Below are 18,330 nucleotides of genomic sequence, written 5' to 3'. Positions count from 1 at the left end.
GTTAGAGGTGTGTGCAGTCAGACGTCACACTGGACGCTCATGGCGCACTTCACTTCGTCATCCTGGAAAACTACACCGTGCACAAACACACCGCCGCTGTAGAACCTGCTCACCGGACCAGCAGTTACTCCCTCGGTGTCGCCACCAGCAGTGGCTGACCGCCTTCCAGCTTAGCAGCGCTCAGCTACAGGGCAGAGAGGGCACGTCGTGGATTATGTGACCGACCAACGTAGATCTAAGTTATTATTATATCAGTCCATTTACTATTATTTTGGAGACTGACTGTCACACACAATAACACACGATAAAATAAAGTACAATAAAAATTCACTTTGACAAAAGGGCACTTTGGGCATCTATCTAGCATCATCTAGCACCACCCCCCCACCCCCCCGCACATGCCTGTAGGGCAGGACTGTTTGTGCATGCAATAAGACATTAGTTTGTGTATATGACAGAGCAGGAAGGCCTTAAGCTTTGGTGTTTTCTAGGAGTGCATTTATGTGGGTTTAGGATGCCATGTCCAAGCACAAAGCAAATAGGATTTGAAGGCATCTTTCTCTCACAGTTTTTTTTCTTTGTGTGTGTATGGAGAGAGACTCTACTCAATATTGTGAGGTTTAGTTTCCCACTGTGGTCATCCAGATTGCCAGTTACCACAGCCTTTTGTACGACATGCTAGATAAATCCTGTTTGCACGCACACATGCACTCCCAAATGCACGCATGCACACACACACACATAGACGGTGGCAATACTACACGAGCCAAGAGATGTGGGCTAGCGGGTTCAGCTTAGCCATGGTGAACTCTGGTTTGTCCAAAACAAACAAAGGCCATGCAGGGATGAGGCTTTTAAACAGGCTTGATCAGACTTACAAATTCCACTGGTGTAACATCATGGATTATCTTTTACACTTCTTTGACTGTGGAAGGCTTTTTTTAGGCAGAAAAAAGATGAAATAATCTCCAACTCGCCAGGCAAGTAGAATACCATGTGCTTCTTTTTTCCAGTTTAACATCAACAATCCACCTACCTCTCTACATGGGTGCAAATTCGCATAATGTCTTCGAAATAAGTGTCTCACGGCTCATTTGGTTTATTTAAAAAAATTGGATTGATTTATTTTGAAGTCAAAAGCCCCTCATATCAAAAAGGCAATTAGTATGCTCCTCTGTTGTTGTAGCAAACAAAGATCCTCGTCATTTTAATTTAATGAGCTAAGTCTGGCTCCGAATGAGAATCTCTGCTGGAATTTAATAACGGTTTCCACTATGTCTCGCTCTGTAGAAAAATCTAAGGCTCCAGACAAGTGTTGTCATAGTGTTAGGTAGCATCCAAGGATATTATGGGAAAACAGGCCCAGACAGACTCATTAGGAGATGTCCACACAGGCTAGAGATATTAGATTCATGACAATGATAATAGACAGGCTGTGTGGGTAAGATTTCACTTAAATAATGGATGTTCTGTATTGAGGGGAGCCGATCACATTCAATTGTTTTACAGAGCTTTGTGACATTGAAGTGTTTTGACTGATTCAGTTGTTTCAGTAAAGACTGGGATGCTAACCATGCTCCCGTCAAACAATGAGCAGATAGAGAGGCTTGATGCTCAAAATATAGCTCTCTTCTCACAGAATCACAGACCAAAGACAATATTGAGATAAAAGTGAGACAAAAAGACTGGTCTTTAACACTTGTGTCCCAAAGCCACACTCGTTGTTCTTTTGGTCTTTATGTTGCTGCATGTTTGGAGTTATTGTCCTGCAGCAGAGTGCATTTGGGAATGACTGGATACCTGCTGTATGTGATGAAGAATCTCAAAAACACATTTTCATTTGCATACATCTAAAATGCAAATGTTACCAACCATTGTTCATAGTCATCTTATAGAAAGGCATTCAGTGAACACATGTTGAGCCTCGAAAGGGTTGGATTACTAGCAGACTTTTCTGTGAACTCCTGGTCTGTCTTCACAAAAACAGCAGCCAGTTAGCATTCAACTGAGAGGTATAGTATTGTGGCACTAATGGAGCATTAGATTGGGGTTAAGCACCTGAATGGGGAGTGGGCCACTTGCTGTGGCCTGGAGCTATGCATACAGGGTCACTGCTTAGCATTAGCATAATTGCTGGACAACAGGGCACAGCAGAAGGTACAGAGCATTCCCCATTCCATCCCACCTAATTCACTCTGACTGAGCTGGGAGGACTGATGCTGAACTCTGTGAATGGCTGTAGGACTGAGGGGGAGGAGGGTGGATAGATGGATTGTTAAAGTGATTAGGGAGGATACACAACTGTGTGGATGAGGTACTGCAGTGCTTGTTAGACTAATAGTAATGAATGAACTATTCAGGGTGAGGAGAGTAAGGGGGCTTGGGTTTGGGAACCATCTTAAAACACATTGATTCATAACATTAAAAACATTTTACAAGTCCCAGCCCCCCTGAACACATAGAGAAAAGGACTGAAATATCAACCTCATGTTACATACATCTGCTGAAGATGGGCTAGTCTTAAGTGATCTAAAGTTATATATGTGAGTAAACACAATCGTTGGAAGCAGACCTCTCCCTCCTGCTGTCTGTCCCCTACATTCCCCATGGAATTAGTCATTTTTTAAATTTAGTGAAACTGCATTACATATGCCTCAAATGGGACCCCAGTGAGATGCAGGCGGATGGAAGAATGATTGTGTCTGAGTTGCAGGCCGGGTTACCAAAAAGTTTTGCGAGTTGATGACACCAGTTTGATCCAGTTTTTCTAGCCATTACTTTGGTTGGTATACTTGGTCAGTTTGGTGAAAAGCTAGGTTTGCTCTGAGGCTCCCATGATCTTGCTTTGATGATGAATAAATAAGGTTAGCTGTGAAGAGGGATTGGTTTAACATCTTGCCATGGAGCCTCATTTTTGCAGTGAACCAGCCTCAATGGGTTCTTAGTCAGAGCCTGTGCACTCTACACAGCTCATGTGAGGGTTCCCTGAACCCAGACAAGTGTTTTCCCTCCCACCTAGCGCTACTTCTCCACTCCCCTTGCCTTGGATTCCCATTCAGCCTGTTTACCATGCCACCAGGCCTATTCAAACCCCAGTCGGCAGGTCTTCCAGAGTCTTACAAAGCCACTGAACTCTCCCTAACCTACTAATCAGACCTCTCCTCCCTTTCAGTCCTTCAGCATAAAGCCCCATCTTGACCACCATTTTGTAGGTCAGCCACTGTGAGATTTGTGCAAGCCTTAGCATCACGAAAGAAAGATCCTCCTCCTATTGATGCATCTTGTGCAGTTCCCCGAGCCACCCAGACACCTCCCCCTACAGACGTAGATGTCCAAAGACATTCAGTTTATTAAGCTGTCACTGCACATCTAAATCTGTTCCCTATTGCAATGGTACAGGCCTTTCTACAGAGAAAGAGGCAGAGGGAGAGAGGCTTTGTGTGCCACGAAGGTATTCAGAGAGCTATAAAAAAATCACACACACTAAAACTGATGCACACACACCAGTGAAATGAGATGCAAATCCAACGATTCACTTGGCAGCAAGAGTGTGCTTTTTATTGTGTGTGTATACGTGTGCATGTTGTGTGTGCGCATGTGGCACTTTGTTGTTGTGTGTGCCTAATTCCTGTAGCATGGTCTCAATCTGTGCTGGCATAGAGGTGCCTGTACAGTTGAGCAGCCGTAACACAGTTGTTGGTAGGAGGGCATTGTGTGACAGTGGCAGGAAAAGAAATTACTTAAGGAGGCAGGACAATGTCTTCGGTTAAACCGGGCTACAGTGAGAGGAAATGTGCACAAAGACGCCCACGGTGTCAGAGATGAGCAATATGGGGTGACAGAGAGGTGGTGGAAAAAAAAGGGCAAAGAAAGCGTAAAGACTGAACTGGATCCTGTTTCCAGCTTCTTTCTCTCTTAGACTATCCACACTCACAGATTGGATTTTCATGGCTAATCGAAGTATAGAAGCTGTTATTTGTGTGACAGGGGTTCCAATGGACCCGACCTCTTGAGCCCAGAACGCTACAGCCTTAAGGCCAGTTCAGGCTTTCTATGCCAGGATGTTCGCAAGGATCCAGTTGATTGCCCACGACCCGTCACATCCATGTTTGACCATGAGTGTTAATACTGCAAACAGGTTGTCAGTATATGATGAAACAACAAATTTATTTGCTGGAAAAGCTGAATTGGGAGATTCTCAATTATCTACACCTGTATAATTAATCATAAAAACATTAGAGGAACACAGTCCTCATGATTCTTCCAATTCTTCCAAACTGTCACAGAAAAACCATGGTCAAATAGCCGAATTTGACATTTTGTTACATTTATGCTAACAGAACATATATATAACACAGATGTGATGACCAGACAAGAACAGATTTAAGTAGAAAATGGTGCCAAGATACAGGGCAGCACAGGTATTCACAAAAGGCAGGAAACCACAGGAAGTAAAACAAGGGACAACACATGGAAGACAGGACTTTCAAAATAAAACAGGAAACACAAGACACAACTACGACACGGCATAGACAAACACCACTAAGGGCACCAACATACACTAGCAGCCTGAGTAAGAGTGTTTTGGGCTGGATCATATATGTTTTGGACACCATAGTGCGGGCCAGCTAGGACGTTGGAGATTTGGCCTGTGGACCTTGAGTTTTACACATGTGAGTTAGACATTAATTAATTTGCCATTTTTCAGCTACCATTAGGAGTTTTTTTTACAAGGGTTTAAAAGAGTGTAAGCAATCACAATTCATTTTATTTTAATGATGACATACTTTGTAACATTTTTGTTGCAATGGGTACATTCCTGTTTCTATCAGTCTCTGTGTCTCACACTGTGTATGTGTGTGAGAGAGAATATTTGGCTAAGGAGTGGAAATTAAAGGCTCAAGTGGTAAATGCTGGTGTTTGGAAGGGAAATGACCATTGAGCCCTTCAATAATGCCCTTCGTTGTTAATTATCGCTTTCCAGGTTCAGAAAGAGATGTAGCCTGACACACACGCACACACCAAACACGCACACACAAATACACCTAAGGAAATGAAACAGGAAGAGGAAATGAGTATGTGATCCTCTCCACTTCTCCACTGTACATTCCCAAAAAGATGTAAAGACTTTTCCAAACTTCTTTAGGCTAGTGTAAAGCGTGAGCAGGTTGTTGTGAATCCATGACAATCTTTATTTTTTTACTCCAAACCTAGATATATAGCTATAAGAAAAACATTTTCACTCTTGTGTGTTTTGGTACCATTAATGGATGGGTTTGTGTAAGTGTTGAAATATGACCCAATTAACAAGTGCTGCAGTTTTGTTATTATTTCTCCCTGAATTAATCTTAAGGAAACTCGAGCTGAGAGCAAAGTACATGTTTCCTATGGTGTGGCTCTGTGAAATGGGTTACACATGTATACTCTCAGCCCACCGCTGCCCTCTCACGTCGACAGTCCTGTTCTCTAGCTGCCTCTACTTTTTCATGTGGCTGTGTGCTCGGCGCACATACAGTTGGCTGTGGTTGGTCAGTGGCTAAACAAACAGTATTACCTTTCCTCCTCAAATTTGGTCTGAATAGAGTTTGTCTGGTAATAATTTAAGGTGAGAAGACTGAAACTAAACAGTGGGTCTGTATGAGTGTTACACATGGCATTATCACATGAAAATAGGTATAATTGCACTATGCTTGAGTAAACCTACAGGACAGATCAGGTTGCGGTGCACTGGCCTCCCTTGTGCATCATTAAGTAGTTAGGTGATGTTTTAACAGAAATATAGCACATGGTATAAATGTCTTATAATTGCTTGGAAAGGCGTTTTGTCATATTTCTGCTTGACACAACCAAAAGGTTCACAGTATAGACAGTGGTTAGCTGTAGGACATTGAATAATACAAGATTTGGTAAAGTCATAATGTGAAAAGATTAAACTGCACAATTACAATCACGAAGAAGGACTAGAAACAAACTGCAAGGTCTTGTGTAGTAAACCGTTATTTACAATCAAAGCTATTAATGAGTCACTTTAAAAAGTGTAAAGGACAGAGCTGTTTGCCCACTTTTCAGTTAGTAAGTGTATGCTGAAGTACACCGCATTCAGGGAAACAATAACTGTAATGGCCAATTGTGTGGCATTTTGAAAGATCTACTGCTGCTATGAATCACAACAAGATGGCTAATGTATTAAGAGTGCAAAAGAAATAAGCAAACAGCGCTGAGCTGCAAATACCACACACATTAAAACCTGGAGGACTTCCAGGGAAATTGTTCAATTACACAGAGTGAATACAACTGGGCTTCAAGAAAAAGATGGATAACTTAGAGAATGGGCTGTCAAAGAAGTAAACTACACTATAGATTTAATTAGAGTAACACATCTGGGAGCTTATAGTTGCTTGAAGAAGGCTGTATTGAAACAGACAGTTGGACGGCAAATCAATGAAGGTTTGTATAAAAGCTTGGAGAGACAATGAGAGATGGGGAACGTGCAGGAAGACAAGAGTCTGGATTGTCAGCACAATGTATCAGCAAAACATGAAAAACAACAAATATGACATCTGTGTGGAGCACTGCAGACAGCAGCTAACCAGCTAACCCTACCATTGTGTTTAATACTACAAAATGGGAAAGTGAATTAAAAAAAAGTGTCTAGCTTGTGTGAAAGTGAGAAGAAGTACTAACATCCAGAGATGAACAACACAGCAAAGACTAAAACTCTTGGCACACAAGATTATTGACTCTTCTATCTAGGGTTTGTACCAAGTCAAAGCCAGACCTCCTGCTTTGAACAGTTTGTCATGCGTGCAGGGTGGGTGTTAGGGTAAGAAAGTATTCAGACACTTTTTAATGTCCACAGTATTTAAATCTTGTATCACCATCCCATTTCTGACAATAATTATCATCAGCTTTATTTACTCACCATGTTTGGTCATGGTTAGAGAGGAGGATCAACTTTAGATATGCACAGTATTCAAGGTTTCTTTCTTACTTAACCTTGAGCATTTGCTTATTTTTCAGGCATTTACAGAAGCTGCTCTTGTTTTCTTTATATAATCTCAGGCTTGACCGTTGCACACGCTATTCAGACTGTAGTTCAGGAGTTGGTTTGGACAATAAGAGTCTCTTAATGTTCATATGAGGACAACACACAATGTTAGCAGCAGCAGTCTTCTAAAGAGGGACAGCATTAAATCCAGTTTTTTTTACCTGATATAAAGCTCAATAACGTCTGTGGGTGTGTACTGCAATACAGTGAGGGAAAGTCCAAGAGGAGTGTGAGAGGGACAGGCTGTTCTGGCTATGCTATGAAGAGCTGTGTCTGTCTCGATTAAGATTGCCAAATGTCAAGTTTATTAAATAACCTTATCTAATCGTTCAAAATCTTGTAAGATATGTCCAAGATTGTCTGCCGCTGCCTCTCTGTCAGGCTATTGTTGTCTGCCAGGTCCAGCACAGCATCGACTCTGTGAAAGACCAGTCTGTCACTGCACTCTGAAGCACTTTCTGCCAGACATGTGGTTCCTATTTTGGATCCAGAGTAGTAGATTAACATAAAAGAGGGTGTGTAACAGTTCTTGCATTCAAAAGCTTGCCTGAGGCAGGAGGAGGAGAGGCCACAGCTGGATTACCTCATTTAGGATCCTTTAGAACACTGTTTACCTTGCAAAGTGTGCATCTCAATGAGGTATCGCGGTGGCAGCAAGCATAACAGGGTCAGCCATATTAACAAACAATCTTCTTGACTAGATAATTTTACTTGGCTCTCTAAGACACGCATACATTAGGCATCACTGGGTAACTGATGATATGATACTATGACAATATTTACTCCACTTCACTGGGGATTCTGAAACACAAAGTATGATTATGATAGTTCACTACCTTCAAGTGCAAGGGCAGGACTCTGAACCTGATATTCTTTTGCAGGAGTTTGGACTAAATATGTAAATAATATTTTATGTTGTGAGCAAAGTTCATGACTTTAATAGTGAGTAACAGGAAGAGTTTCTCTTATTTGAGGATAGTTAGGGTTAATTCAAAGACTCAGTGGTTCTTGCATTCTTTAAGGTGGTTCTTTAAGGTAGGCTACGCGATGGGTGCTAGAGCACCCGCCCCTTTACCTTTGATGCCCAAAGTGCCCTTTTGCATTTTTATTTTATTTTATTTTATATCGTTATTGCGTGTGACAGTCAGTCTGTGTGGTCCAAAATAATAGTACCGATATAATAATAACTTAGATCTACGTTGGTCGGTCACATGATCCACGATGTGCCCTCTCTGCCCTGTAGCTGAGCGCTGCTAAACTGGAAGGCGGTCAGCCACTGCTGGTGGCAACACCGAGGGAGTAACTGCTGGTCCGTTGAGCAGGTTCTACAGCGGCGGTGTGTTTGTGCACGGTGTAGTTTTCCAGGATGACGAAGTGAAGTGAGCCATGAGCGTCCAGTGTGACGTCTGACTGCACACACCTCTAACAAGTTACAGCCGCTAGTTAACCAGACAACCTCAGCTGTAGCAATTAGTGACCTGTCAGCCAATCAGAAAAAAGAACTTCTTGTTGCCAGGTGAGGTCTGAGATTCAGCTGCAAGCACACCGTGCAGCAGATGTTATGGCATATAGGGCAGGCCAGGAGTGAGAGACAGGGAGCAAGTTTCCTTCTATATTGATCCCTGCCTTTGTGTTTCAGTCACTTCATTTGAACATCAGCACAGATTCATGTAACTAAGTTACCTGTTGTGCAGCTTTTTTACAGCTTTTTTGGAGGCTTTGAGTAATCTGTTTCTAATCTGTTTAATCTGATCTGTTCTGTGAAGTCTGTCTCTAAAACCTGACAGTCCAGCTGATGGTCTAATTGGGAAAACAGTGAAACAGAAATGTGGTTTTTGTGGTTAAAGTCATGGTGGCACAGAGGTTAAAAAGTAACAGATGTAAACATATTTTGTTCTAATAATAATTAGTGTAGTTCAGTTTGTTTTGTATTTGTCCTCATTGCTTAAAATAAATAAGGAGTTATTATTGAATCGCTACAAGTAATAGTTGTTGAGTTAACTCTTTACTTCTGTCGGTAAAATAGGTGTTGAAATCCACCAGAATGCAGGAAATGGCTTCTACTTTATTAAATATTTTCTGGGGGAGGTCCTGATATACTTTTTAAGGTTATGGGTTATGAGGTGTGGTTAATAAGATTTACTAGCTGTCTGTCTTGTAAATGTCAGGCTAAATGAATCAATTAAAACAAAATGACTCTTGTCCTTATATTTCTTAAACTGCCAAATAAGGAGCTACAGTTACAGGTGAGAACCATTTTGCTGCTATTTCCCTCCAGGTGCCCCGCTGACCTGTGTGCAAGGAGCTACTGGTTGGCTAGGATTATGTTCATGTGTGCACATATTTGATGTATATCTTGGGGGAAGATTTAAAACATAGCAGACATTGTTACATGATGTTCATAGAGAAACAGCAGATCTTTGATCGGGAGAAACTGCCCAGACCAGTATATATTTACACATTTTGAGCAGAATTATGACTGTTCTGAACTGTTTATGCAGGTTTTTGAAGGCAGCAGTAAGTGGTGGAACAATCTTTCTAACATGTTTTTCAGATCAGAACAGAGGCTATACCTGGCTGCATTTGATGAAGAAAAAAAAGAAATGCAAACAAAGGTATCCTGGTTTGAAATTGAACTGCCTGACACTATATTTATTCACTTTGTAAAGCTACAAGTGGATGTACTGTGTCAATGGCAGATGTATGATTTTTAATTAATAGCTAACACGGCCCTGACATCACTTTTTAAAAAATCCTGCCCCATCCATTAAAACATTCTGCAGACCTTCAGCCACAGGCGTGACATTTCCTCAGTAACACTGTCGACCTCCTGCATGCACAAAGGGGAATAGGCCACATATAAAGGAGCCCTTTTGTCAGAGAAAAATGAATATAATTCCATGTGGTTTGATTAAATCATAATGCAGCAGGTAATGAATCTCAAGCCTTCGCTATTTCATTACTCAGTGCAGTCATGTTATCAAGCCCTAAATATAGTCTCATTATATATTCAATTTCTACTGGATAGATTCAGGAAAAAAGAAATGGTCCTTTCAGAAAGTCAGGTGTATATTTCACTTGACTGTTCATATAAGCTCTGGCCCCCTTCTCCTCTCCTCTTCTCTCTCTCACCATTTGAGTTAAAGCCCCCACTCACATCTACCAGCCAGATAAAGGAGGCCTTTGCAACTGAAATCGGGAATAGAAGAGAGAACCGGGGTGAAGCACTTGGATGAAAGGTTCAATTAATTTGATGATTGGTCTGTGGAAATATTTCACAATGAAACTCATTCAGTCCAGTGTTGCACTCTGGAGATTTACTTACTGTGAGCTGTAATGTTATCCTCATCCTATCAGTACAATAGGAGGGATACACTGGCCCAGGCGTTTTCAAACTAACTTCCCTCATTTTGGTAGAATTTGTTTGGCTTCTTTGAATCCAGATGACCCTTTTTACCTCAAGAACACACATCCAACTAACCAAGGTAGATCTGTGATTAGGATGGTGCATAATGAACTTGACCCATGACTTAGGACAGATGATGTCCTAATCAGAGTCAATGAGCTAATCTATCTCGACAGAGAAGTCAAAGGCCACAGATGAAGCCGTGATACGAGACAGGCCTAATGAATAACAATAGGTGGATTAACTGGAAGCCAATCCCTGATAGAGAGGAGATTTGGACAATAATGTCCCACAGATTTGCACAGTGAGAATGGACGTAATCGTGTCCTGCAGACTGGAAGTGCAGACTGGAAGTCTTACTGTGTCACAAAATGTTCCGGACAAATTGTCACAGCTGAGAGTTTTTATTTGGAAAATATTCCAAATGAAAGTGCTTTTTATTCGACTTGGATAAATAATAATAATAAAAAACACAGACAAGTTAAGAAAAGATCACGAATTTGACAACACATGAGGAATCACATGGAGAAGGCAGACAGAAGTAACACAAACAATGATCCTGAAAAACCATATAGGGTCCCTGATGGATTCTGCCATCATACCTTTGCATTAAGTGTTTCAGTTCAGTTTATGTACGTGTATGTGAGTTTTTGCAGCACTTGTCCAGCTGATGAAGGAGCTTTCTCACTTTGCTTGTGTTTATGTGCATGTGTTTTCATGAGCTGCAGTGCAGCTCTGTCTGCCATCATAAATTGTGCAATATATTGCCGATATCTTTTCTGCCTGTTTTCATGCAACAGTCAAGTTTAACACTGACATGCCAGGAGATCCAGGAAACCAAACAATAATAAACTGATCTGCACATTATAACTAGTTCATATGTATGTGTAGGAGCACAATGCAGTTCGAAAAATGCATTAATGATGCAGGTGTGAATAGGAAGAAGAAAAGTATTGTTACAAATGACAGTGATATAGCTACATTACCAGTTTTAGCTGGTTGTCCCTAAACTTATCAGAGATGATGTATTAGTGCGTCTGTGTCCTCAACCCTGAAGACCTTCTCAGCAAACCTCAGCAAAGGTCATTGTGGGGGAGGACACACCCTGCTATGACCCCTGGGGTCACAGCAGGTCTGTAGGATGGAGATACCCAGAAAGAGTGAGATAATAGAATAACAATATGTTCTATATGTGTCCCTGACCTGCACATGCACACGCACACACACACACCCCATTCAGTGTGTTTGTGGTGGGTCTCTGTGTTGGTTAGTCCAGCATTAAAGGCTGAGCAGTGTGTCTGTGGCCAAGTGAATGTGTGGGAGATAATTATGTTTGCATGTCTGTCTCTGCACATACATGAGGAAACCATTGTGTCCACAACCCAAATGTTACTGTCTATTTATTTTATGGATTATATACCACAGATAATTGGAGATAACAGGCTTGCTTAGAAAATCTGTCAGTGTTTCTTTCCACCACCTGGCCACAGGGCAATTATTTATCCCGTTTTGAAATGTCAACATTTATTCTTTATCTTTGATCAAAACGAAGCAGCTTTTGAATAATTCACCAGACAGCTATCATTAGTTTAGGACCACTTTTTGTGTCTTTAAATGAAGCACAATAATTACCAGAATAATTGTCTAATTTTTTTTATATTTATATATATTGCACTTTTGAAAGGTTAGGAAAGTGAATTGAAACAGCAGAACAAAAATAGTAAAGCTATGTAATTTTAATTCATTACAACATACAAATAATACCTCTTAATACTAACATGTTGAGTGGTGTGTTTTTACAGTGTGATTTATTTTTTGTCAAGTTAATGAGCCTCATATTTTATACCCAGTCAGTGCACTCTTTGTATCAGTGCATTACAGTGCATAAACCCCACCTTCCTATTTTCTAAATATTGATAAGATTAGCTCTGAACAGAGCCCAAATGGAAACAAAGGGGCCACATGGCAATTTAAACATTTTGTTACTAAAAAAAAAGACAATGATAGGAGCTAGTTCAGGGGAAACCCAGCGTCGAGGACGACAGGGGGGAGGGTGAACACAGTATGATCACGGGAGATCACACATGCTGGAGAGGCTGATGGAGCGAACTGGTGAGGATGGACTGAGAGATTAGGCTTCTTAAACATACTTTAAGCAGTCCTGTGACAATGGTGCAAACAGGAGGAACTACCCACACACACACATTCAATCACATGCGCACACCCACCAATGAGTTGAGAAAAAACAAGAAGGAGGGGAAGAAAAGGGAAAACACGGAAAAGTCATTGTTTTCGTGGAACATGCATTGTATTAGTTTTGGGCCAGTTTAAATAATAGAGTTAGGATTTGTTTTGTTTTATGATCTATTGTCATAAATATCAGTTCAACTCAAGTGAAATGTATTATGACAATCATATTTTGTTTTCAAGTGCAGTTTTATTCAGATAAGCTCAGGATTATGTTTTCTAATAATATAAATATCTGCAGATGTAGGGCAAGCTAACATTGTCACATGTCACATTGCCTCAGAATGTTGCTTACACACATTAACTGTACATCCTGTATACATTTATATATATACAGTTATCATGTACACACACAATACACAATAAATATAACTGTAGAATAGGAGACACAACACCATTATCTCTAAATAGATCCTTCTGTTAACACTGTGTTATGGTTCAAAACCTTATAAAACAGGGGGCGATAGAATCCAAATAAAACATTCTATTTAACAGAAGAACTTGCTACAAAAGCTGGAGGGATCACACATCTGCACAGCTGAGAAACCCTGGCAAACTGTCCTGTTCTTTCATTGGCTTTCCCTGCATGCATGCTGAGTGAGGAAACAACATCTATGTGACTTAATAAGTCAAGGACTGTGTAAAAGATTTAACAGATTTGAACTACAGTCTGTGCCTGCCTCTTCTGTATGACCATTTGTGAGGCCTTTTGGCTGCCAATTGTTCCAGTGATTAATCAAGTGATATCTTCAAGTCTGCACATCCACATGGCCCAGGGCTGTTGGTACAACTACTCTGGGTCCTTCTTGTTCTTTCTTCATTATTGATCCATTTTCTACAGTCTCTGTACATGTGCTGAAGCCATTTGAAAAGTAGGTAAACCCTGGACAAATAGCCAGTGTACATACCGTACAAAGGGACAGCAACTAACACTTACTGCGCAGTTTTCCATTCACCTAAACAGACAAGATGTTGAATAGAAGAAAAAGAAATACACATTTTTTTCAATATGAAGTGATATTGAAACATCAGTCCTTCCCCCCTCTGCAAGTCTTTCTCACTGCGGCTGTATTTGTCAAACATAATATTCATCCTGACAGTCCTATAATTATTCTTTTGTCTGAGAAATAAGATGATGTCTTGCTTTAGGCTATACTGTAATTCAAAACAGGACACTGATCATTTTGAAATACTTAGTCATCTTCAATAAATTGTATGTTTCTGCAGAAAAAGAAAATAAAACAAATGCAGCCGTCAATCAAAGTGATCTTATTTCAGCAGGTTGTGGCATTGTTTTACTGTAGGGAGGCTACAAAGCTAAAAAGAAAAAAAATTATGTGTTCATCATTTTACCTTTTTTTATGTTTCTATAAACTGACCAGTATTTTTCTCTCATTCTTTCCACTTGCCCCTCAGCCACAGATTCTCTCTCACACACACAAATGCTGGACTAATGTTGCTCTAATTGTAGCACCGGAGCCCTGAATCATCTCTTAGACTGTTTTTCAGAAAACTTAATCGTGTGGACAGGCAGAGTGAACTAATTATCCGCATGCTGTTTTCCCAGCCAAAGCCGGTAATTTAACAGCAATTGACCTCCCGCAGTTTGCCAGCAAATGAAAACATGTAGGCCAGTCTGCTAAAGAAGGGTCTGAAGACCCCGGGGTTCGTCTGGGCCCCGCTCTGCACAGTGGACATAGAGCCCCCTCACTTCAGTTCCAATTTACTTCTTTGCCACCTCCAGGGGAGATATCATCATCTTCACACTGTGGAATGACTTAACATGGCTGCAGTGGAGGAAAGGCCTGTTGGAAGGACTGCTCAGTACTGTGTGTTTGTCTGGAAAACAGGAGGTTTCCAGGATGATTCACTGATGGCAAATGGCTTTCATGACTTTGGACGGGACCTTTAAAATGGAAATCTAGCATCACAATTCATTTATTATATGGTTATGATTTATGATGAGTTATAGTTTTTGTCAATAATTTACTTTTTTTAACTTGGCTTTTAGATTAAGAAGGCCATTATAGCATTCTACAACATTATGTGAACACTATACTGAACAGCACAAGATACTTCACATGATTTTATACCACAAGAGGAGAAAACCTTTATTTTATTAAATCAAATAGAAATCATTGTTTCTTGTATTCTTTTGAGATTATTTTGTAGTAAATTATAAACTATCCATCCATCTATCCATTATCTGAACCCGCTTTGTCCTGCAGTGCAAGGTAAGGGGGGGCTGAAGCCTCTCCCAGCTAGCTACGGGTGAGAGGTGGGGTACACCCTGTACAGGTCACCAGTCCATCACATGCCACCCAGCCGTCCATCCACCAGAGCAGTGGGTTTTCTTAACTGGTTTTGTCCTGTACTTCAGCATCACAGGGTGTTGGAAACTATCCCAGCTATCAATAGAGGAGAGCAGTATTCACTCTGGACAGGTCACCAGTCAATTGCAGGACATGCAGAGACAACATCTCAAACAACTGCTTAACAATTTAGCTTTAGTTTGGTATGTGAGAGAAACCCAAAGTACCCAAAATATGCACTTCACACAGAAAGGATCCCAACTGTGTGTGAACCATTGCACCAGATAACAAGCCCAATACAAAAACAATAAAACTTTGAGATCACACATATATGAGACAATGTCCATCTCATTATTCATGTGACTTCTGTATTGAGTTACTGCTTAGTCTGACTTTGGCTTAGATGTAGACCATGGCTACATTCTGGAAAGTGTCTTTTTTATCATTACTTTTTTACATTTGTCAATTTTAAATTATTTTTTTTGGTCAAACACCATTTTGTCAGCTAGGTCAATAATGCCTTGGACTGAGGCAACCCTTTGGGATGTTGTGTTGTTAGTAAAAACCACACACACACACACAAGTATGTTCATAGAGCATGTCCTGTTTCCATTTGTATTGATATTTGTGTTGTGCATGGGTGTGTGTCTGAGATTGACACACATCTAAAGAATGCAAGTTAATATCCGTTCCGCGGTTTCTTAAGTAAACAGTGTTGCACTGTTTGCTTTGTGTAACGGCACCACCGTGATGTGTTAATGTGTCTGCGTGCGTGTGTTAGTTCACCACAAAGATATGGCTAATGGTACAGTTACTGTGACTACATTTTATTACCAGCAGTCTGTGACGCCAGTAACTGGCTGAGGCACAAGACATCTGTCATCAACATGTTTGTAGGACACTAACAATATCAAGGCCTTCATGAATAACCTTCAGATTGAAAAGAGTCTTACAAAGTCAAACACATTCCTGCTGCTACAATTTTCTGTCTTCTTAAAAGCACTCAGTATAATGCTAATTTATTTGCAATCAATCTAAATTTATGTGTACACTTATGCCAACAAACTCAATGCCCTTTTATTTATTTATTTTATTTATGTTCATATTTTCAGTTTTTAGAAAAGACTATTAACAAACAAAACATAAACACGATTTTTTTATTCATTCATTTTTTCATCATATGTTTTGTTTATATTTATTTCATTGCGGGTGCCATTAGGATAAATGAATTGTGCATTATCTTTTATTTTGTACATTTTTGTCATTATTGACAAATAAAATATTTTCAATATGTCATCAATCAATCATATGAAGTTTTAGGAAAGACAGCAACACACATTTAGTTTTATATATATTTGTTTTATTAATTAGCTGAATAAAATTCAGTTGTCATAATGTCTACTTGGCAAATCAATTAAAAACTATATAATATATAATATAATGTTATGGTAAAGTCTGGGCCTGTTATGAGACATCCCTATACACTGTACTTTAGTGTATGTAGCCTATGTAAATACCAAACATTACAGCATTTTGTAATTGTTAAGGAACCCAGTTTTAATTGCAGTTCTCCTCAGTTTAGGATTATGTTTTCTATAATAACTGCAGAAGTAGGGCAAGCTAACAGTCACATGCCTCAGAATGTTGCTTAGGAAACATATGTACACAATTACATGTACATCCTGTATACATTAGTATATATACAGTTATCTTGTAACACAATAACTGTAACTGTAGAATATGGGACACAACACCATTATCTCTAAATAGATCCTTCTGTTAACACTGTGTTATGACTCAAAATCTTATAAAACAGGGGGCGATATAATCCAAATAAAACATCATATTTAACAGAAGAACTTGCTACAAAAGCTGGAGGAAATATGTTAAACATCTGTCTAAAACATTTTAAAAATATTATCAGATTACATTTTTAAGCCTTGTTGTTGACATAGAGTATCCAACACCTTTTTTTGCATCCTACACACTGCCACTAGTGTCCTTTTTATTAACTGTAAATTAATTTATGTATTTCCCTTGCACTTTTGATGAAGAAGTAATTGCTTTAAATAGATTTTTTTTAGCACAGGTGTGAATGATAATGAAAATGTTTCCAAACATCTGTTCACATATCCAGCACGTGTAGAAGCAAATGTGGAGCTGTGTGTTTAACCACCTTGAAAGTCAGCGCTAACACAGCACTTTTTTGATATTTTTTGTCTGATCCACACTAAAGGAAATTGGCCAAATTTTCCACTGCATTCACAAGCTAATCACTGACTATGTGAAAACAGGTAATGTATTTAACAAGGTATTGCTCAATCGAAAATTAATATGACAAAAACATAAAGCTTGGATTGGACCTGCAGGCATACAAAGGCCCTTAGTGTAAAAAAACACAAAACACACGGCTATGTTAATGAATTCTTCCTTCTAGGCATTGCCATAATGTAGCACGGCATGCAGTGTTCTGATAATTTTATTGACATTTTATTTACCTTCGACTAGTAGTAGACTACTGTAGTAGATACAGATAATATTATTATCTTTGAATATCAGTATAAGTATCCACATGTGCTTTAGCTTTGCACTGTGAGAACAAAATGAACATCAGCACCAGCCAAAGCACCACATGCATGATTTCAATGTCAGTAAAACATTGTTTATCTATCTATTCCATGAAAGTCATTGTTCATCATGCACTACTCCAGGTAAACCTTTTTAAAACTGTGGTGCAATGAACAGTGAAGCAGACTGTATACAGTATGGCCTGCTGCTATTGTAGTCAGATGATGTAGGTGCATCCTTGTCTACCCGCGGACATGTTCCTTATGTTTGCTCAGCCTCCCTTTTATGAAGCTGCCATTCCTGATTAGTTTTGATTGGTTTCATTTGTTCCTTTGTGTTTACACATCGATTATTGCACTTCCTCATGGAGCTCTGCTCCATCCCAGCTTGTTATATTTTGCTGTGTGTGTCTGTGTGTATGTTTGCTGCATGTGTAAATCTATAGGTGATCAGACATAAACCAACAAACTATAAATGGCCATGAAGTGTGAAGGTAGTGCAGAAAGCTGTCTAAAATTTGGCCCGCTGTTCTGGCAGTCTGCCAGTATGTGTTTGTGTAAGAGTATATCAGTCAATATGCCAAGCTTCATTTACCTTTCAGTAAAAGCAATACTAACCTGTCAAATCTGCATGTTTACTTACACATCTTTATGAAAAACACCACATTTGGTCGATTGTACAGCCCCCAGATACCACAGATGGTTATATTTGTGTCACCGGAACACACAAAATCATATTACTTGACGTCA

The sequence above is a fragment of the Parambassis ranga genome, chromosome 21 (assembly GCF_900634625.1).
Source record: "Parambassis ranga chromosome 21, fParRan2.1, whole genome shotgun sequence".
NCBI classification, from domain to species: domain Eukaryota; kingdom Metazoa; phylum Chordata; class Actinopteri; family Ambassidae; genus Parambassis; species Parambassis ranga.
The sequence above is the reverse complement of the archived record's forward strand: the minus strand, read 5'-3'. Positions refer to the sequence as shown.